The 18,060-nt window shown below is 45.1% G+C and overlaps 28 non-coding genes across 28 annotated transcripts; all 28 read right to left on the bottom strand.

The window, feature by feature from the left end:
- Positions 1-557: 557 nt before the first annotated feature.
- TRNAA-CGC (transfer RNA alanine (anticodon CGC)) lies at positions 558-629 on the bottom strand. Its single transcript has one exon. It is a non-coding gene; the product is annotated as a tRNA-Ala (tRNA).
- Positions 630-760: 131 nt separating this feature from the next.
- Positions 761-832, bottom strand: TRNAA-UGC (transfer RNA alanine (anticodon UGC)). Its single transcript has one exon. It is a non-coding gene; the product is annotated as a tRNA-Ala (tRNA).
- Positions 833-1,755: 923 nt separating this feature from the next.
- TRNAA-CGC (transfer RNA alanine (anticodon CGC)) lies at positions 1,756-1,827 on the bottom strand. The gene has a single exon. It is a non-coding gene; the product is annotated as a tRNA-Ala (tRNA).
- A 105-nt stretch (positions 1,828-1,932) lies between these two features.
- On the bottom strand, positions 1,933-2,004 carry TRNAA-UGC (transfer RNA alanine (anticodon UGC)). Its single transcript has one exon. It is a non-coding gene; the product is annotated as a tRNA-Ala (tRNA).
- Positions 2,005-2,927: 923 nt separating this feature from the next.
- TRNAA-CGC (transfer RNA alanine (anticodon CGC)) lies at positions 2,928-2,999 on the bottom strand. Its single transcript has one exon. It is a non-coding gene; the product is annotated as a tRNA-Ala (tRNA).
- A 131-nt stretch (positions 3,000-3,130) lies between these two features.
- Positions 3,131-3,202, bottom strand: TRNAA-UGC (transfer RNA alanine (anticodon UGC)). Its single transcript has one exon. It is a non-coding gene; the product is annotated as a tRNA-Ala (tRNA).
- A 1,106-nt stretch (positions 3,203-4,308) lies between these two features.
- Positions 4,309-4,380, bottom strand: TRNAA-UGC (transfer RNA alanine (anticodon UGC)). Its single transcript has one exon. It is a non-coding gene; the product is annotated as a tRNA-Ala (tRNA).
- A 924-nt stretch (positions 4,381-5,304) lies between these two features.
- TRNAA-CGC (transfer RNA alanine (anticodon CGC)) lies at positions 5,305-5,376 on the bottom strand. The gene has a single exon. It is a non-coding gene; the product is annotated as a tRNA-Ala (tRNA).
- A 131-nt stretch (positions 5,377-5,507) lies between these two features.
- On the bottom strand, positions 5,508-5,579 carry TRNAA-UGC (transfer RNA alanine (anticodon UGC)). Its single transcript has one exon. It is a non-coding gene; the product is annotated as a tRNA-Ala (tRNA).
- A 923-nt stretch (positions 5,580-6,502) lies between these two features.
- Positions 6,503-6,574, bottom strand: TRNAA-CGC (transfer RNA alanine (anticodon CGC)). Its single transcript has one exon. It is a non-coding gene; the product is annotated as a tRNA-Ala (tRNA).
- Positions 6,575-6,705: 131 nt separating this feature from the next.
- On the bottom strand, positions 6,706-6,777 carry TRNAA-UGC (transfer RNA alanine (anticodon UGC)). The gene has a single exon. It is a non-coding gene; the product is annotated as a tRNA-Ala (tRNA).
- A 923-nt stretch (positions 6,778-7,700) lies between these two features.
- TRNAA-CGC (transfer RNA alanine (anticodon CGC)) lies at positions 7,701-7,772 on the bottom strand. Its single transcript has one exon. It is a non-coding gene; the product is annotated as a tRNA-Ala (tRNA).
- Positions 7,773-7,903: 131 nt separating this feature from the next.
- Positions 7,904-7,975, bottom strand: TRNAA-UGC (transfer RNA alanine (anticodon UGC)). Its single transcript has one exon. It is a non-coding gene; the product is annotated as a tRNA-Ala (tRNA).
- Positions 7,976-8,898: 923 nt separating this feature from the next.
- Positions 8,899-8,970, bottom strand: TRNAA-CGC (transfer RNA alanine (anticodon CGC)). The gene has a single exon. It is a non-coding gene; the product is annotated as a tRNA-Ala (tRNA).
- A 131-nt stretch (positions 8,971-9,101) lies between these two features.
- Positions 9,102-9,173, bottom strand: TRNAA-UGC (transfer RNA alanine (anticodon UGC)). The gene has a single exon. It is a non-coding gene; the product is annotated as a tRNA-Ala (tRNA).
- A 923-nt stretch (positions 9,174-10,096) lies between these two features.
- TRNAA-CGC (transfer RNA alanine (anticodon CGC)) lies at positions 10,097-10,168 on the bottom strand. Its single transcript has one exon. It is a non-coding gene; the product is annotated as a tRNA-Ala (tRNA).
- Positions 10,169-10,299: 131 nt separating this feature from the next.
- Positions 10,300-10,371, bottom strand: TRNAA-UGC (transfer RNA alanine (anticodon UGC)). The gene has a single exon. It is a non-coding gene; the product is annotated as a tRNA-Ala (tRNA).
- Positions 10,372-11,477: 1,106 nt separating this feature from the next.
- Positions 11,478-11,549, bottom strand: TRNAA-UGC (transfer RNA alanine (anticodon UGC)). Its single transcript has one exon. It is a non-coding gene; the product is annotated as a tRNA-Ala (tRNA).
- Positions 11,550-12,473: 924 nt separating this feature from the next.
- On the bottom strand, positions 12,474-12,545 carry TRNAA-CGC (transfer RNA alanine (anticodon CGC)). Its single transcript has one exon. It is a non-coding gene; the product is annotated as a tRNA-Ala (tRNA).
- Positions 12,546-12,676: 131 nt separating this feature from the next.
- On the bottom strand, positions 12,677-12,748 carry TRNAA-UGC (transfer RNA alanine (anticodon UGC)). The gene has a single exon. It is a non-coding gene; the product is annotated as a tRNA-Ala (tRNA).
- A 923-nt stretch (positions 12,749-13,671) lies between these two features.
- On the bottom strand, positions 13,672-13,743 carry TRNAA-CGC (transfer RNA alanine (anticodon CGC)). The gene has a single exon. It is a non-coding gene; the product is annotated as a tRNA-Ala (tRNA).
- A 131-nt stretch (positions 13,744-13,874) lies between these two features.
- Positions 13,875-13,946, bottom strand: TRNAA-UGC (transfer RNA alanine (anticodon UGC)). The gene has a single exon. It is a non-coding gene; the product is annotated as a tRNA-Ala (tRNA).
- A 923-nt stretch (positions 13,947-14,869) lies between these two features.
- TRNAA-CGC (transfer RNA alanine (anticodon CGC)) lies at positions 14,870-14,941 on the bottom strand. Its single transcript has one exon. It is a non-coding gene; the product is annotated as a tRNA-Ala (tRNA).
- A 131-nt stretch (positions 14,942-15,072) lies between these two features.
- Positions 15,073-15,144, bottom strand: TRNAA-UGC (transfer RNA alanine (anticodon UGC)). Its single transcript has one exon. It is a non-coding gene; the product is annotated as a tRNA-Ala (tRNA).
- Positions 15,145-16,066: 922 nt separating this feature from the next.
- TRNAA-CGC (transfer RNA alanine (anticodon CGC)) lies at positions 16,067-16,138 on the bottom strand. Its single transcript has one exon. It is a non-coding gene; the product is annotated as a tRNA-Ala (tRNA).
- Positions 16,139-16,269: 131 nt separating this feature from the next.
- Positions 16,270-16,341, bottom strand: TRNAA-UGC (transfer RNA alanine (anticodon UGC)). Its single transcript has one exon. It is a non-coding gene; the product is annotated as a tRNA-Ala (tRNA).
- A 923-nt stretch (positions 16,342-17,264) lies between these two features.
- TRNAA-CGC (transfer RNA alanine (anticodon CGC)) lies at positions 17,265-17,336 on the bottom strand. Its single transcript has one exon. It is a non-coding gene; the product is annotated as a tRNA-Ala (tRNA).
- Positions 17,337-17,467: 131 nt separating this feature from the next.
- TRNAA-UGC (transfer RNA alanine (anticodon UGC)) lies at positions 17,468-17,539 on the bottom strand. Its single transcript has one exon. It is a non-coding gene; the product is annotated as a tRNA-Ala (tRNA).
- Positions 17,540-18,060: the final 521 nt, after the last annotated feature.

Below are 18,060 nucleotides of genomic sequence, written 5' to 3' on the forward strand. Positions count from 1 at the left end.
GTAGATGGTGAATCCAGCTCTAGGTTAAAGTAAAAGACGCGTGATTAAGCTCAGCACAATCCTTCTGATTGTCCCTCTGCCAGTTTTCTCACCTTCCCGCCTCCTATATCATTAGCATAAAGTCTTAAAAGCTGTGCAACCCAATGTCAAGGTGTGTTGGTGGGAGGTTTAGGTTTGATCCCAATGAAGTTGAGCTGTCTTTTTTCAGAGTGGATGGTGAATACAGGAGGCAGGGGTAGAGCAAACCTTGGCTGGTAAGTGGTGAAAAAAGCAAATATCTTTGAGACTATATAATCGAAAGTCTCCTATATTTGCGTGTACTATTGATTTTGGCTAAGTTTGTTGAATGTCCAGTTCCCATTCAAGTCATTTTACTGAGTGGGAAAAAGTGTTGCCCGTGGCTTAGGCAGTGTTAAGACCTTGCAATCGAGAAAGCCTTGTCCTGCCAAGTGACATGGCAAAGCAAACAGTTTAAGCGGCAGAGATTCCTTGCGAGTCTTGACACTTAGCTTGAGTGGTGTGCTAGCCAAAGATGTCTAGCCATATTTGAAAAAGGTTGGAGATGCTGGGGATTGAACCCAGGACCTCATACATGCGAAGCATGCGCTCTACCACTGAGCTACATCCCCAAAAGTGTACGGGAAGCCTGGAGCACTCACACGTATTTACTTCACACAGCGGCTGCAGGAAGCGAACAAGGGTGAGAAAAAGTGACCACGAAATGGAAGTGCGTTCCTTGCACATACATGCAGGCTGGCCATGGAGATGCCGGGGATTGAACCCGGGGCCTCACACATGCAAAGCGTGCGCTCTACCACTGAGCTACATCCCCAGTTACGAACTGTGTGAAAATGCAAGTTTTTTTTTTCAAACCAAGAATAACTTGCCATTTTGGAGTCGAGAGTAGTAACTGTACTTTCAAGTAACTTTTCAGAATACGCTGCAGTGTGTGTACATGGGAAATCAGACTATTTCTGACCCTTATATGTCTTGTATTCTGCATTTTCACCGGTTCTACCCTCTGCAAACTCTAGCTCTACATTGTCAATTGACTCCAGGCTTTTGGGAGGAGACTAGCAACTCTGGGCTCTACCATATACAGCGCAGCACAGAGAGAAGGCTTCCCGGCCTTCATTAGTCAACACACAGACAAACGCAGCAGAAGTGTGGAGTATATGACAGAGCAATAGTAATCAGTGTAGATGGTGAATCCAGCTCTAGGTTAAAGTAAAAGACACGTGATTAAGCTCAGCACAATCCTTCTGATTGTCCCTCTGCCAGTTTTCTCACCTTCCCGCCTCCTATATCATTAGCATAAAGTCTAAAAAGCTGTGCAACCCAATGTCAAGGTGTGTTGGTGGGAGGTTTAGGTTTGATCCCAATGAAGTTGAGCTGTCTTTTTTCAGAGTGGATGGTGAATACAGGAGGCAGGGGTAGAGCAAACCTTGGCTGGTAAGTGGTGAAAAAAGCAAATATCTTTGAGACTATATAATCGAAAGTCTCCTATATTTGCGTGTACTATTGATTTTGGCCAAGTTTGTTGAATGTCCAGTTCCCATTCAAGTCATTTTACTGAGTGGGAAAAAGTGTTGCCCGTGGCTTAGGCAGTGTTAAGACCTTGCAATCGAGAAAGCCTTGTCCTGCCAAGTGACATGGCAAAGCAAACAGTTTAAGCGGCAGAGATTCCTTGCGAGTCTTGACACTTAGCTTGAGTGGTGTGCTAGCCAAAGATGTCTAGCCATATTTGAAAAAGGTTGGAGATGCTGGGGATTGAACCCAGGACCTCATACATGCGAAGCATGCGCTCTACCACTGAGCTACATCCCCAAAAGTGTACGGGAAGCCTGGAGCACTCACACGTATTTACTTCACACAGCGGCTGCAGGAAGCGAACAAGGGTGAGAAAAAGTGCACATACATGCAGGCTGGCCATGGAGATGCCGGGGATTGAACCCGGGGCCTCACACATGCAAAGCGTGCGCTCTACCACTGAGCTACATCCCCAGTTACGAACTGTGTGAAAATGCAAGTTTTTTTTTTCAAACCAAGAATAACTTGCCATTTTGGAGTCGAGAGTAGTAACTGTACTTTCAAGTAACTTTTCAGAATACGCTGCAGTGTGTGTACATGGGAAATCAGACTATTTCTGACCCTTATATGTCTTGTATTCTGCATTTTCACCGGTTCTACCCTCTGCAAACTCTAGCTCTACATTGTCAATTGACTCCAGGCTTTTGGGAGGAGACTAGCAACTCTGGGCTCTACCATATACAGCGCAGCACAGAGAGAAGGTTTCCCGGCCTTCATTAGTCAACACACAGACAAACGCAGCAGAAGTGTGGAGTATATGACAGAGCAATAGTAATCAGTGTAGATGGTGAATCCAGCTCTAGGTTAAAGTAAAAGACGCGTGATTAAGCTCAGCACAATCCTTCTGATTGTCCCTCTGCCAGTTTTCTCACCTTCCCGCCTCCTATATCATTAGCATAAAGTCTAAAAAGCTGTGCAACCCAATGTCAAGGTGTGTTGGTGGGAGGTTTAGGTTTGATCCCAATGAAGTTGAGCTGTCTTTTTTCAGAGTGGATGGTGAATACAGGAGGCAGGGGTAGAGCAAACCTTGGCTGGTAAGTGGTGAAAAAAGCAAATATCTTTGAGACTATATAATCGAAAGTCTCCTATATTTGCGTGTACTATTGATTTTGGCCAAGTTTGTTGAATGTCCAGTTCCCATTCAAGTCATTTTACTGAGTGGGAAAAAGTGTTGCCCGTAGCTTAGGCAGTGTTAAGACCTTGCATTCGAGAAAGCCTTGTCCTGCCAAGTGACATGGCAAAGCAAACAGTTTAAGCGGCAGAGATTCCTTGCGAGTCTTGACACTTAGCTTGAGTGGTGTGCTAGCCAAAGATGTCTAGCCATATTTGAAAAAGGGTGGAGATGCTGGGGATTGAACCCAGGACCTCATACATGCGAAGCATGCGCTCTACCACTGAGCTACATCCCCAAAAGTGTACGGGAAGCCTGGAGCACTCACACGTATTTACTTCACACAGCGGCTGCAGGAAGCGAACAAGGGTGAGAAAAAGTGACCACGAAATGGAAGTGCGTTCCTTGCACATACATGCAGGCTGGCCATGGAGATGCCGGGGATTGAACCCAGGGCTTCACACATGCAAAGCGTGCGCTCTACCACTGAGCTACATCCCCAGTTACGAACTGTGTGAAAATGCAAGTTTTTTTTTTCAAACCTAGAATAACTTGCCATTTTGGAGTCGAGAGTAGTAACTGTACTTTCAAGTAACTTTTCAGAATACGCTGCAGTGTGTGTACATGGGAAATCAGACTATTTCTGACCCTTATATGTCTTGTATTCTGCATTTTCACCGGTTCTCCCCTCTGCAATCTCTAGCTCTACCTTGTCAATTGACTCCAGGCTTTTGGGAGGAGACTAGCAACTCTGGGCTCTACCATATACAGTGCAGCACACAGAGAAGGTTTCCTGGCCTTCATTAGTCAACACACAGACAAACGCAGCAGAAGTGTGGAGTATATGACAGAGCAATAGTAATCAGTGTAGATGGTGAATCCAGCTCTAGGTTAAAGTAAAAGACGCGTGATTTAGCTCAGCACAATTCTTCTGATTGTCCCTCTGCCAGTTTTCTCACCTTCCCGCCTCCTATATCATTAGCATAAAGTCTAAAAAGCTGTGCCACCCAATGTCAAGGTGTGTTGGTGGGAGGTTTAGGTTTGATCCCAATGAAGTTGAGCTGTCTTTTTTCAGAGTGGATGGTGAATACAGGAGGCAGGGGTAGAGCAAACCTTGGCTGGTAAGTGGTGAAAAAAGTAAATATCTTTGAGAATATATAATCAAAAGTCTCCTATATTTGCGTGTACTATTGATTTTGGCCAAGTTTGTTGAATGTCCAGTTCCCATTCAAGTCATTTTACTGAGTGGGAAAAAGTGTTGCCCGTGGCTTAGGCAGTGTTAAGACCTAGCAATCGAGAAAGCCTTGTCCTGCCAAGTGACATGTCAAAGAAAACAGTTTAAGCGGCAGAGATTCCTTGCGAGTCTTGACACTTAGCTTGAGTGGTGCGCTAGCCAAAGATGTCTAGCCATATTTGAAAAAGGTTGGAGATGGTGGGGATTGAACTCAGGACCTCATACATGTGAGCTACATCCCCAAAAGTGTACCGGAAGCCTGGAGCACTCACACGTATTTACTTCACACAGCGGCTGCAGGAAGCGAACAAGGGTGAGAAAAAGTGACCACCAAAAACAAGTGCATTCCTTGCACATACAAGCAGGCTGACCATGGAGATGCCGAGGATTGAACCAAGGGCCTCACACATGCAAAGCGTGCGCTCTACCACTAAGCTACATCCCCAGTTATGAACTGTGTGAAAATGCAAGTTTTTTTTTTTCAAACCTAGAATAACTTGCCATTTTGGAGTCGAGAGTAGTAACTGTACTTTCAAGTAACTTTTCAGAATACGTTGCAGTGTGTGTACATGGGAAATCAGACTATTTCTGACCCTTATATGTCTTGTATTCTGCATTTTCACCGGTTCTCCCCTCTGCAAACTCTAGCTCTACATTGTCAATTGACTCCAGGCTTTTGGGAGGAGACTAGCAACTCTGGGCTCTACCATATACAGCGCAGCACACAGAGAAGGTTTCCTGGCCTTCATTAGTCAGCACACAGACAAACGCAGCAGAAGTGTGGAGTATATGACAGAGCAATAGTAATCAGTGTAGATGGTGAATCCAGCTCTTGGTTAAAGTAAAAGACGCGTGATTAAGCTCAGCACAATCCTTCTGATTGTCCCTCTGCCAGTTTTCTCACCTTCCCGCCTCCTATATCATTAGCATAAAGTCTAAAAAGCTGTGCCACCCAATGTCAAGGTGTGTTGGTGGGAGGTTTAAGTTTGATCCCAATGAAGTTGAGCTGTCTTTCTTCAGAGTGGATGGTGAATACAGGAGGAAGGGGTAGAGCAAACCTTGGCTGGTAAGTGGTGAAAAAAGCAAATATCTTTGAGACTATATAATCGAAAGTCTCCTTTATTTGCGTGTACTATTGATTTTGGACAAGTTTGTTGAATGTCCAGTTCCCATTCAAGTCATTTTACTGAGTGGGAAAAAGTGTTGCCCGTGGCTTAGGCAGTGTTAAGACCTTGCAATCGAGAAACCCTTGTCCTGCCAAGTGACATGGCAAAGCAAACAGTTTAAGCGGCAGAGATTCCTTGCGAGTCTTGACACTTAGCTTGAGTGGTGTGCTAGCCAAAGATGTCTAGCCATATTTGAAAAAGGTTGGAGATGCTGGGGATTGAACCCAGCACCTCATACATGCGAAGCATGCGCTCTACCACTGAGCTACATCCCCAAAAGTGTACAAGAAGCCTGGAGCACTCACACGTATTTACTTCACACAGCGGCTGCAGGAAGCGAACAAGGGTGAGAAAAAGTGACCACCAAATGGAAGTGCGTTCCTTGCACATACATGCAGGCTGGCCATGGAGATGCCGGGGATTGAACCCGGGGCCTCACACATGCAAAGCATGCGCTCTACCACTGAGCTACATCCCCAGTTACGAACTGTGTGAAAATGCAAGTTTTTTTTTTCAAACCAAGAATAACTTGCCATTTTGGAGTCGAGAGTAGTAACTGTACTTTCAAGTAACTTTTCAGAATACGCTGCAGTGTGTGTACATGGGAAATCAGACTATTTCTGACCCTTATATGTCTTGTATTCTGCATTTTCACCGGTTCTACCCTCTGCAAACTCTAGCTCTACATTGTCAATTGACTCCAGGCTTTTGGGAGGAGACTAGCAACTCTGGGCTCTACCATATACAGCGCAGCACAGAGAGAAGGTTTCCCGGCCTTCATTAGTCAACACACAGACAAACGCAGCAGAAGTGTGGAGTATATGACAGAGCAATAGTAATCAGTGTAGATGGTGAATCCAGCTCTAGGTTAAAGTAAAAGACGCGTGATTAAGCTCAGCACAATCTTTCTGATTGTCCCTCTGCCAGTTTTCTCACCTTCCCGCCTCCTATATCATTAGCATAAAGTCTAAAAAGCTGTGCAACCCAATGTCAAGGTGTGTTGGTGGGAGGTTTAGGTTTGATCCCAATGAAGTTGAGCTGTCTTTTTTCAGAGTGGATGGTGAATACAGTAGGCAGGGGTAGAGCAAACCTTGGCTGGTAAGTGGTGAAAAAAGCAAATATCTTTGAGACTATATAATCGAAAGTCTCCTATATTTGCGTGTACTATTGATTTTGGCCAAGTTTGTTGAATGTCCAGTTCCCATTCAAGTCATTTTACTGAGTGGGAAAAAGTGTTGCCCGTGGCTTAGGCAGTGTTAAGACCTTGCAATCGAGAAAGCCTTGTCCTGCCAAGTGACATGGCAAAGCAAACAGTTTAAGCGGCAGAGATTCCTTGCGAGTCTTGACACTTAGCTTGAGTGGAGTGCTAGCCAAAGATGTCTAGCCATATTTGAAAAAGTTTGGAGATGCTGGGGATTGAACCCAGGACCTCATACATGCGAAGCATGCGCTCTACCACTGAGCTACATCCCCAAAAGTGTACGGGAAGCCTGGAGCACTCACACGTATTTACTTCACACAGCGGCTGCAGGAAGCGAACAAGGGTGAGAAAAAGTGACCACGAAATGGAAGTGCGTTCCTTGCACATACATGCAGGCTGGCCATGGAGATGCCGGGGATTGAACCCGGGGCCTCACACATGCAAAGCGTGCGCTCTACCACTGAGCTACATCCCCAGTTACGAACTGTGTGAAAATGCAAGTTTTTTTTTTCAAACCAAGAATAACTTGCCATTTTGGAGTCGAGAGTAGTAACTGTACTTTCAAGTAACTTTTCAGAATACGCTGCAGTGTGTGTACATGGGAAATCAGACTATTTCTGACCCTTATATGTCTTGTATTCTGCATTTTCACCGGTTCTACCCTCTGCAAACTCTAGCTCTACATTGTCAATTGACTCCAGGCTTTTGGGAGGAGACTAGCAACTCTGGGCTCTACCATATACAGCGCAGCACAGAGAGAAGGTTTCCCGGCCTTCATTAGTCAACACACAGACAAACGCAGCAGAAGTGTGGAGTATATGACAGAGCAATAGTAATCAGTGTAGATGGTGAATCCAGCTCTAGGTTAAAGTAAAAGACGCGTGATTAAGCTCAGCACAATCCTTCTGATTGTCCCTCTGCCAGTTTTCTCACCTTCCCGCCTCCTATATCATTAGCATAAAGTCTTAAAAGCTGTGCAACCCAATGTCAAGGTGTGTTGGTGGGAGGTTTAGGTTTGATCCCAATGAAGTTGAGCTGTCTTTTTTCAGAGTGGATGGTGAATACAGGAGGCAGGGGTAGAGCAAACCTTGGCTGGTAAGTGGTGAAAAAAGCAAATATCTTTGAGACTATATAATCGAAAGTCTCCTATATTTGCGTGTACTATTGATTTTGGCCAAGTTTGTTGAATGTCCAGTTCCCATTCAAGTCATTTTACTGAGTGGGAAAAAGTGTTGCCCGTGGCTTAGGCAGTGTTAAGACCTTGCAATCGAGAAAGCCTTGTCCTGCCAAGTGACATGGCAAAGCAAACAGTTTAAGCGGCAGAGATTCCTTGCGAGTCTTGACACTTAGCTTGAGTGGTGTGCTAGCCAAAGATGTCTAGCCATATTTGAAAAAGGTTGGAGATGCTGGGGATTGAACCCAGGACCTCATACATGCGAAGCATGCGCTCTACCACTGAGCTACATCCCCAAAAGTGTACGGGAAGCCTGGAGCACTCACACGTATTTACTTCACACAGCGGCTGCAGGAAGTGAACAAGGGTGAGAAAAAGTGACCACGAAATGGAAGTGCGTTCCTTGCACATACATGCAGGCTGGCCATGGAGATGCCGGGGATTGAACCCGGGGCCTCACACATGCAAAGCGTGCGCTCTACCACTGAGCTACATCCCCAGTTACGAACTGTGTGAAAATGCAAGTTTTTTTTTTCAAACCAAGAATAACTTGCCATTTTGGAGTCGAGAGTAGTAACTGTACTTTCAAGTAACTTTTCAGAATACGCTGCAGTGTGTGTACATGGGAAATCAGACTATTTCTGACCCTTATATGTCTTGTATTCTGCATTTTCACCGGTTCTACCCTCTGCAAACTCTAGCTCTACATTGTCAATTGACTCCAGGCTTTTGGGAGGAGACTAGCAACTCTGGGCTCTACCATATACAGCGCAGCACAGAGAGAAGGCTTCCCGGCCTTCATTAGTCAACACACAGACAAACGCAGCAGAAGTGTGGAGTATATGACAGAGCAATAGTAATCAGTGTAGATGGTGAATCCAGCTCTAGGTTAAAGTAAAAGACACGTGATTAAGCTCAGCACAATCCTTCTGATTGTCCCTCTGCCAGTTTTCTCACCTTCCCGCCTCCTATATCATTAGCATAAAGTCTAAAAAGCTGTGCAACCCAATGTCAAGGTGTGTTGGTGGGAGGTTTAGGTTTGATCCCAATGAAGTTGAGCTGTCTTTTTTCAGAGTGGATGGTGAATACAGGAGGCAGGGGTAGAGCAAACCTTGGCTGGTAAGTGGTGAAAAAAGCAAATATCTTTGAGACTATATAATCGAAAGTCTCCTATATTTGCGTGTACTATTGATTTTGGCCAAGTTTGTTGAATGTCCAGTTCCCATTCAAGTCATTTTACTGAGTGGGAAAAAGTGTTGCCCGTGGCTTAGGCAGTGTTAAGACCTTGCAATCGAGAAAGCCTTGTCCTGCCAAGTGACATGGCAAAGCAAACAGTTTAAGCGGCAGAGATTCCTTGCGAGTCTTGACACTTAGCTTGAGTGGTGTGCTAGCCAAAGATGTCTAGCCATATTTGAAAAAGGTTGGAGATGCTGGGGATTGAACCCAGGACCTCATACATGCGAAGCATGCGCTCTACCACTGAGCTACATCCCCAAAAGTGTACGGGAAGTCTGGAGCACTCACACGTATTTACTTCACACAGCGGCTGCAGGAAGCGAACAAGGGTGAGAAAAAGTGACCACGAAATGGAAGTGCGTTCCTTGCACATACATGCAGGCTGGCCATGGAGATGCCGGGGATTGAACCCGGGGCCTCACACATGCAAAGCGTGCGCTCTACCACTGAGCAACATGCCCAGTTACGAACTGTGTGAAAATGCAAGTTTTTTTTTTCAAACCAAGAATAACTTGCCATTTTGGAGTCGAGAGTAGTAACTGTACTTTCAAGTAACTTTTCAGAATACGCTGCAGTGTGTGTACATGGGAAATCAGACTATTTCTGACCCTTATATGTCTTGTATTCTGCATTTTCACCGGTTCTACCCTCTGCAAACTCTAGCTCTACATTGTCAATTGACTCCAGGCTTTTGGGAGGAGACTAGCAACTCTGGGCTCTACCATATACAGCGCAGCACAGAGAGAAGGTTTCCCGGCCTTCATTAGTCAACACACAGACAAACGCAGCAGAAGTGTGGAGTATATGACAGAGCAATAGTAATCAGTGTAGATGGTGAATCCAGCTCTAGGTTAAAGTAAAAGACGCGTGATTAAGCTCAGCACAATCCTTCTGATTGTCCCTCTGCCAGTTTTCTCACCTTCCCGCCTCCTATATCATTAGCATAAAGTCTAAAAAGCTGTGCAACCCAATGTCAAGGTGTGTTGGTGGGAGGTTTAGGTTTGATCCCAATGAAGTTGAGCTGTCTTTTTTCAGAGTGGATGGTGAATACAGGAGGCAGGGGTAGAGCAAACCTTGGCTGGTAAGTGGTGAAAAAAGCAAATATCTTTGAGACTATATAATCGAAAGTCTCCTATATTTGCGTGTACTATTGATTTTGGCCAAGTTTGTTGAATGTCCAGTTCCCATTCAAGTCATTTTACTGAGTGGGAAAAAGTGTTGCCCGTAGCTTAGGCAGTGTTAAGACCTTGCATTCGAGAAAGCCTTGTCCTGCCAAGTGACATGGCAAAGCAAACAGTTTAAGCGGCAGAGATTCCTTGCGAGTCTTGACACTTAGCTTGAGTGGTGTGCTAGCCAAAGATGTCTAGCCATATTTGAAAAAGGGTGGAGATGCTGGGGATTGAACCCAGGACCTCATACATGCGAAGCATGCGCTCTACCACTGAGCTACATCCCCAAAAGTGTACGGGAAGCCTGGAGCACTCACACGTATTTACTTCACACAGCGGCTGCAGGAAGCGAACAAGGGTGAGAAAAAGTGACCACCAAATGGAAGTGCGTTCCTTGCACATACATGCAGGCTGGCCATGGAGATGCCGGGGATTGAACCCAGGGATTCACACATGCAAAGCGTGCGCTCTACCACTGAGCTACATCCCCAGTTACGAACTGTGTGAAAATGCAAGTTTTTTTTTTCAAACCTAGAATAACTTGCCATTTTGGAGTCGAGAGTAGTAACTGTACTTTCAAGTAACTTTTCAGAATACGCTGCAGTGTGTGTACATGGGAAATCAGACTATTTCTGACCCTTATATGTCTTGTATTCTGCATTTTCACCGGTTCTCCCCTCTGCAATCTCTAGCTCTACCTTGTCAATTGACTCCAGGCTTTTGGGAGGAGACTAGCAACTCTGGGCTCTACCATATACAGTGCAGCACACAGAGAAGGTTTCCTGGCCTTCATTAGTCAACACACAGACAAACGCAGCAGAAGTGTGGAGTATATGACAGAGCAATAGTAATCAGTGTAGATGGTGAATCCAGCTCTAGGTTAAAGTAAAAGACGCGTGATTTAGCTCAGCACAATTCTTCTGATTGTCCCTCTGCCAGTTTTCTCACCTTCCCGCCTCCTATATCATTAGCATAAAGTCTAAAAAGCTGTGCCACCCAATGTCAAGGTGTGTTGGTGGGAGGTTTAGGTTTGATCCCAATGAAGTTGAGCTGTCTTTTTTCAGAGTGGATGGTGAATACAGGAGGCAGGGGTAGAGCAAACCTTGGCTGGTAAGTGGTGAAAAAAGTAAATATCTTTGAGAATATATAATCAAAAGTCTCCTATATTTGCGTGTACTATTGATTTTGGCCAAGTTTGTTGAATGTCCAGTTCCCATTCAAGTCATTTTACTGAGTGGGAAAAAGTGTTGCCCGTGGCTTAGGCAGTGTTAAGACCTAGCAATCGAGAAAGCCTTGTCCTGCCAAGTGACATGTCAAAGAAAACAGTTTAAGCGGCAGAGATTCCTTGCGAGTCTTGACACTTAGCTTGAGTGGTGCGCTAGCCAAAGATGTCTAGCCATATTTGAAAAAGGTTGGAGATGGTGGGGATTGAACTCAGGACCTCATACATGTGAGCTACATCCCCAAAAGTGTACTGGAAGCCTGGAGCACTCACACGTATTTACTTCACACAGCGGCTGCAGGAAGCGAACAAGGGTGAGAAAAAGTGACCACCAAAAACAAGTGCATTCCTTGCACATACAAGCAGGCTGACCATGGAGATGCCGGGGATTGAACCAAGGGCCTCACACATGCAAAGCGTGCGCTCTACCACTAAGCTACATCCCCAGTTATGAACTGTGTGAAAATGCAAGTTTTTTTTTTTCAAACCTAGAATAACTTGCCATTTTGGAGTCGAGAGTAGTAACTGTACTTTCAAGTAACTTTTCAGAATACGTTGCAGTGTGTGTACATGGGAAATCAGACTATTTCTGACCCTTATATGTCTTGTATTCTGCATTTTCACCGGTTCTCCCCTCTGCAAACTCTAGCTCTACATTGTCAATTGACTCCAGGCTTTTGGGAGGAGACTAGCAACTCTGGGCTCTACCATATACAGCGCAGCACACAGAGAAGGTTTCCTGGCCTTCATTAGTCAGCACACAGACAAACGCAGCAGAAGTGTGGAGTATATGACAGAGCAATAGTAATCAGTGTAGATGGTGAATCCAGCTCTTGGTTAAAGTAAAAGACGCGTGATTAAGCTCAGCACAATCCTTCTGATTGTCCCTCTGCCAGTTTTCTCACCTTCCCGCCTCCTATATCATTAGCATAAAGTCTAAAAAGCTGTGCCACCCAATGTCAAGGTGTGTTGGTGGGAGGTTTAAGTTTGATCCCAATGAAGTTGAGCTGTCTTTCTTCAGAGTGGATGGTGAATACAGGAGGAAGGGGTAGAGCAAACCTTGGCTGGTAAGTGGTGAAAAAAGCAAATATCTTTGAGACTATATAATCGAAAGTCTCCTTTATTTGCGTGTACTATTGATTTTGGACAAGTTTGTTGAATGTCCAGTTCCCATTCAAGTCATTTTACTGAGTGGGAAAAAGTGTTGCCCGTGGCTTAGGCAGTGTTAAGACCTTGCAATCGAGAAACCCTTGTCCTGCCAAGTGACATGGCAAAGCAAACAGTTTAAGCGGCAGAGATTCCTTGCGAGTCTTGACACTTAGCTTGAGTGGTGCGCTAGCCAAAGATGTCTAGCCATATTTGAAAAAGGTTGGAGATGCTGGGTATTGAACCCAGGACCTCATACATGCGAAGCATGCACTCTACCACTGAGCTACATACCCAAAAGTGTACCGGAATCTTGGAGCACTCACACGTATTTACTTCACACAACGGATGCAAGAAGCGAACAAGGGTGAGAAAAAGTGACTACCAAAAGGAAGTGCGTTCCTTGCACATACATGCAGGATGGCCATGGAGATGCCGGGGATTGAACCCGGGGCCTCACACATGCAAAGCGTGCACTCTACCACTGAGGTACATCCCCAGTTACGAACTGTGTGAAAATGCAAGTTTTTTTTTTCAAACCAAGAATAACTTGCCATTTTGGAGTCGAGAGTAGTAACTGTACTTTCAAGTAACTTTTCAGAATACGCTGCAGTGTGTGTACATGGGAAATCAGACTATTTCTGACCCTTATATGTCTTGTATTCTGCATTTTCACCGGTTCTACCCTCTGCAAACTCTAGCTCTACATTGTCAATTGACTCCAGGCTTTTGGGAGGAGACTAGCAACTCTGGGCTCTACCATATACAGCGCAGCACAGAGAGAAGGCTTCCCGGCCTTCATTAGTCAACACACAGACAAACGCAGCAGAAGTGTGGAGTATATGACAGAGCAATAGTAATCAGTGTAGATGGTGAATCCAGCTCTAGGTTAAAGTAAAAGACGCGTGATTAAGCTCAGCACAATCCTTCTGATTGTCCCTCTGCCAGTTTTCTCACCTTCCCGCCTCCTATATCATTAGCATAAAGTCTAAAAAGCTGTGCAACCCAATGTCAAGGTGTGTTGGTGGGAGGTTTAGGTTTGATCCCAATGAAGTTGAGCTGTCTTTTTTCAGAGTGGATGGTGAATACAGGAGGCAGGGGTAGAGCAAACCTTGGCTGGTAAGTGGTGAAAAAAGCAAATATCTTTGAGACTATATAATCGAAAGTCTCCTATATTTGCGTGTACTATTGATTTTGGCCAAGTTTGTTGAATGTCCAGTTCCCATTCAAGTCATTTTACTGAGTGGGAAAAAGTGTTGCCCGTGGCTTAGGCAGTGTTAAGACCTTGCAATCGAGAAAGCCTTGTCCTGCCAAGTGACATGGCAAAGCAAACAGTTTAAGCGGCAGAGATTCCTTGCGAGTCTTGACACTTAGCTTGAGTGGTGTGCTAGCCAAAGATGTCTAGCCATATTTGAAAAAGGTTGGAGATGCTGGGGATTGAACCCAGGACCTCATACATGCGAAGCATGCGCTCTACCACTGAGCTACATCCCCAAAAGTGTACGGGAAGCCTGGAGCACTCACACGTATTTACTTCACACAGCGGCTGCAGGAAGCGAACAAGGGTGAGAAAAAGTGACCACGAAATGGAAGTGCGTTCCTTGCACATACATGCAGGCTGGCCATGGAGATGCCGGGGATTGAACCCGGGGCCTCACACATGCAAAGCGTGCGCTCTACCACTGAGCTACATCCCCAGTTACGAACTGTGTGAAAATGCAAGTTTTTTTTTTCAAACCAAGAATAACTTGCCATTTTGGAGTCGAGAGTAGCAACTGTACTTTCAAGTAACTTTTCAGAATACGCTGCAGTGTGTGTACATGGGAAATCAGACTATTTCTGACCCTTATATGTCTTGTATTCTGCATTTTCACCGGTTCTACCCTCTGCAAACTCTAGCTCTACATTGTCAATTGACTCCAGGCTTTTGGGAGGAGACTAGCAACTCTGGGCTCTACCATATACAGCGCAGCACAGAGAGAAGGCTTCCCGGCCTTCATTAGTCAACACACAGACAAACGCAGCAGAAGTGTGGAGTATATGACAGAGCAATAGTAATCAGTGTAGATGGTGAATCCAGCTCTAGGTTAAAGTAAAAGACGCGTGATTAAGCTCAGCACAATCCTTCTGATTGTCCCTCTGCCAGTTTTCTCACCTTCCCGCCTCCTATATCATTAGCATAAAGTCTAAAAAGCTGTGCAACCCAATGTCAAGGTGTGTTGGTGGGAGGTTTAGGTTTGATCCCAATGAAGTTGAGCTGTCTTTTTTCAGAGTGGATGGTGAATACAGGAGGCAGGGGTAGAGCAAACCTTGGCTGGTAAGTGGTGAAAAAAGCAAATATCTTTGAGACTATATAATCGAAAGTCTCCTATATTTGCGTGTACTATTGATTTTGGCCAAGTTTGTTGAATGTCCAGTTCCCATTCAAGTCATTTTACTGAGTGGGAAAAAGTGTTGCCCGTGGCTTAGGCAGTGTTAAGACCTTGCAATCGAGAAAGCCTTGTCCTGCCAAGTGACATGGCAAAGCAAACAGTTTAAGCGGCAGAGATTCCTTGCGAGTCTTGACACTTAGCTTGAGTGGTGTGCTAGCCAAAGATGTCTAGCCATATTTGAAAAAGGTTGGAGATGCTGGGGATTGAACCCAGGACCTCATACATGCGAAGCATGCGCTCTACCACTGAGCTACATCCCCAAAAGTGTACGGGAAGCCTGGAGCACTCACACGTATTTACTTCACACAGCGGCTGCAGGAAGCGAACAAGGGTGAGAAAAAATGACCACGAAATGGAAGTGCGTTCCTTGCACATACATGCAGGCTGGCCATGGAGATGCCGGGGATTGAACCCAGGGCTTCACACATGCAAAGCGTGCGCTCTACCACTGAGCTACATCCCCAGTTACCAACTGTGTGAAAATGCAAGTTTTTTTTTCAAACCAAGAATAACTTGCCATTTTGGAGTCGAGAGTAGTAACTGTACTTTCAAGTAACTTTTCAGAATACGCTGCAGTGTGTGTACATGGGAAATCAGACTATTTCTGACCCTTATATGTCTTGTATTCTGCATTTTCACCGGTTCTACCCTCTGCAAACTCTAGCTCTACATTGTCAATTGACTCCAGGCTTTTGGGAGGAGACTAGCAACTCTGGGCTCTACCATATACAGCGCAGCACAGAGAGAAGGCTTCCCGGCCTTCATTAGTCAACACACAGACAAACGCAGCAGAAGTGTGGAGTATATGACAGAGCAATAGTAATCAGTGTAGATGGTGAATCCAGCTCTAGGTTAAAGTAAAAGACGCGTGATTAAGCTCAGCACAATCCTTCTGATTGTCCCTCTGCCAGTTTTCTCACCTTCCCGCCTCCTATATCATTAGCATAAAGTCTAAAAAGCTGTGCAACCCAATGTCAAGGTGTGTTGGTGGGAGGTTTAGGTTTGATCCCAATGAAGTTGAGCTGTCTTTTTTCAGAGTGGATGGTGAATACAGGAGGCAGGGGTAGAGCAAACCTTGGCTGGTAAGTGGTGAAAAAAGCAAATATCTTTGAGACTATATAATCGAAAGTCTCCTATATTTGCGTGTACTATTGATTTTGGCCAAGTTTGTTGAATGTCCAGTTCCCATTCAAGTCATTTTACTGAGTGGGAAAAACTGTTGCCCGTGGCTTAGGCAGTGTTAAGACCTTGCAATCGAGAAAGCCTTGTCCTGCCAAGTGACATGGCAAAGCAAACAGTTTAAGCGGCAGAGATTCCTTGCGAGTCTTGACACTTAGCTTGAGTGGTGTGCTAGCCAAAGATGTCTAGCCATATTTGAAAAAGGTTGGAGATGCTGGGGATTGAACCCAGGACCTCATACATGCGAAGCATGCGCTATACCACTGAGCTACATCCCCAAAAGTGTACGGGAAGCCTGGAGCACTCACACGTATTTACTTCACACAGCGGCTGCAGGAAGCGAACAAGGGTGAGAAAAAGTGACCACGAAATGGAAGTGCGTTCCTTGCACATACATGCAGGCTGGCCATGGAGATGCCGGGGATTGAACCCAGGGCTTCACACATGCAAAGCGTGCGCTCTACCACTGAGCTACATCCCCAGTTACGAACTGTGTGAAAATGCAAGTTTTTTTTTTCAAACCAAGAATAACTTGCCATTTTGGAGTCGAGAGTAGTAACTGTACTTTCAAGTAACTTTTCAGAATACGCTGCAGTGTGTGTACATGGGAAATCAGACTATTTCTGACCCTTATATGTCTTGTATTCTGCATTTTCACCGGTTCTACCCTCTGCAAACTCTAGCTCTACATTGTCAATTGACTCCAGGCTTTTGGGAGGAGACTAGCAACTCTGGGCTCTACCATATACAGTGCAGCACACAGAGAAGGTTTCCCGGCCTTCATTAGTCAACACACAGACAAACGCAGCAGAAGTGTGGAGTATATGACAGAGCAATAGTAATCAGTGTAGATGGTGAATCCAGCTCTAGGTTAAAGTAAAAGACGCGTGATTAAGCTCAGCACAATCCTTCTGATTGTCCCTCTGCCAGTTTTCTCACCTTCCCGCCTCCTATATCATTAGCATAAAGTCTAAAAAGCTGTGCAACCCAATGTCAAGGTGTGTTGGTGGGAGGTTTAGGTTTGATCCCAATGAAGTTGAGCTGTCTTTTTTCAGAGTGGATGGTGAATACAGGAGGCAGGGGTAGAGCAAACCTTGGCTGGTAAGTGGTGAAAAAAGCAAATATCTTTGAGACTATATAATCGAAAGTCTCCTATATTTGCGTGTACTATTGATTTTGGCCAAGTTTGTTGAATGTCCAGTTCCCATTCAAGTCATTTTACTGAGTGGGAAAAAGTGTTGCCCGTAGCTTAGGCAGTGTTAAGACCTTGCATTCGAGAAAGCCTTGTCCTGCCAAGTGACATGGCAAAGCAAACAGTTTAAGCGGCAGAGATTCCTTGCGAGTCTTGACACTTAGCTTGAGTGGTGTGCTAGCCAAAGATGTCTAGCCATATTTGAAAAAGGTTGGAGATGCTGGGGATTGAACCCAGCACCTCATACATGCGAAGCATGCGCTCTACCACTGAGCTACATCCCCAAAAGTGTACCGGAAGCCTGGAGCACTCACACGTATTTACTTCACACAGCGGCTGCAGGAAGCGAACAAGGGTGAGAAAAAGTGACCACCAAAAACAAGTGCATTCCTTGCACATACAAGCAGGCTGACCATGGAGATGCCGGGGATTGAACCAGGGGCCTCACACATGCAAAGCATGCGCTCTACCACTAAACTACATCCCCAGTTATGAACTGTGTGAAAATGCAAGTTTTTTTTTTTCAAACCTAGAATAACTTGCCATTTTGGAGTCGAGAGTAGTAACTGTACTTTCAAGTAACTTTTCAGAATACGTTGCAGTGTGTGTACATGGGAAATCAGACTATTTCTGACCCTTATATGTCTTGTATTCTGCATTTTCACCGGTTCTCCCCTCTGCAAACTCTAGCTCTACATTGTCAATTGACTCCAAGCTTTTGGGAGGAGACTAGCAACTCTGGGCTCTACCATATACAGCGCAGCACACAGAGAAGGTTTCCTGGCCTTCATTAGTCAGCACACAGACAAACGCAGCAGAAGTGTGGAGTATATGACAGAGCAATAGTAATCAGTGTAGATGGTGAATCCAGCTCTAGGTTAAAGTAAAAGACATGTGATTAAGCTCAGCACAGTCCTTCTGATTGTCCCTCTGCCAGTTTTCTCACCTTCCCGCCTCCTATATCATTAGCATAAAGTCTAAAAAGCTGTGCAACTCAATGTCAAGGTG

Source organism: Dendrobates tinctorius, unplaced genomic scaffold (assembly GCF_039654945.1).
Source record: "Dendrobates tinctorius isolate UK_male_01 unplaced genomic scaffold, ASM3965494v1 ptg000011l, whole genome shotgun sequence".
Classification (NCBI taxonomy): domain Eukaryota; kingdom Metazoa; phylum Chordata; class Amphibia; order Anura; family Dendrobatidae; genus Dendrobates; species Dendrobates tinctorius.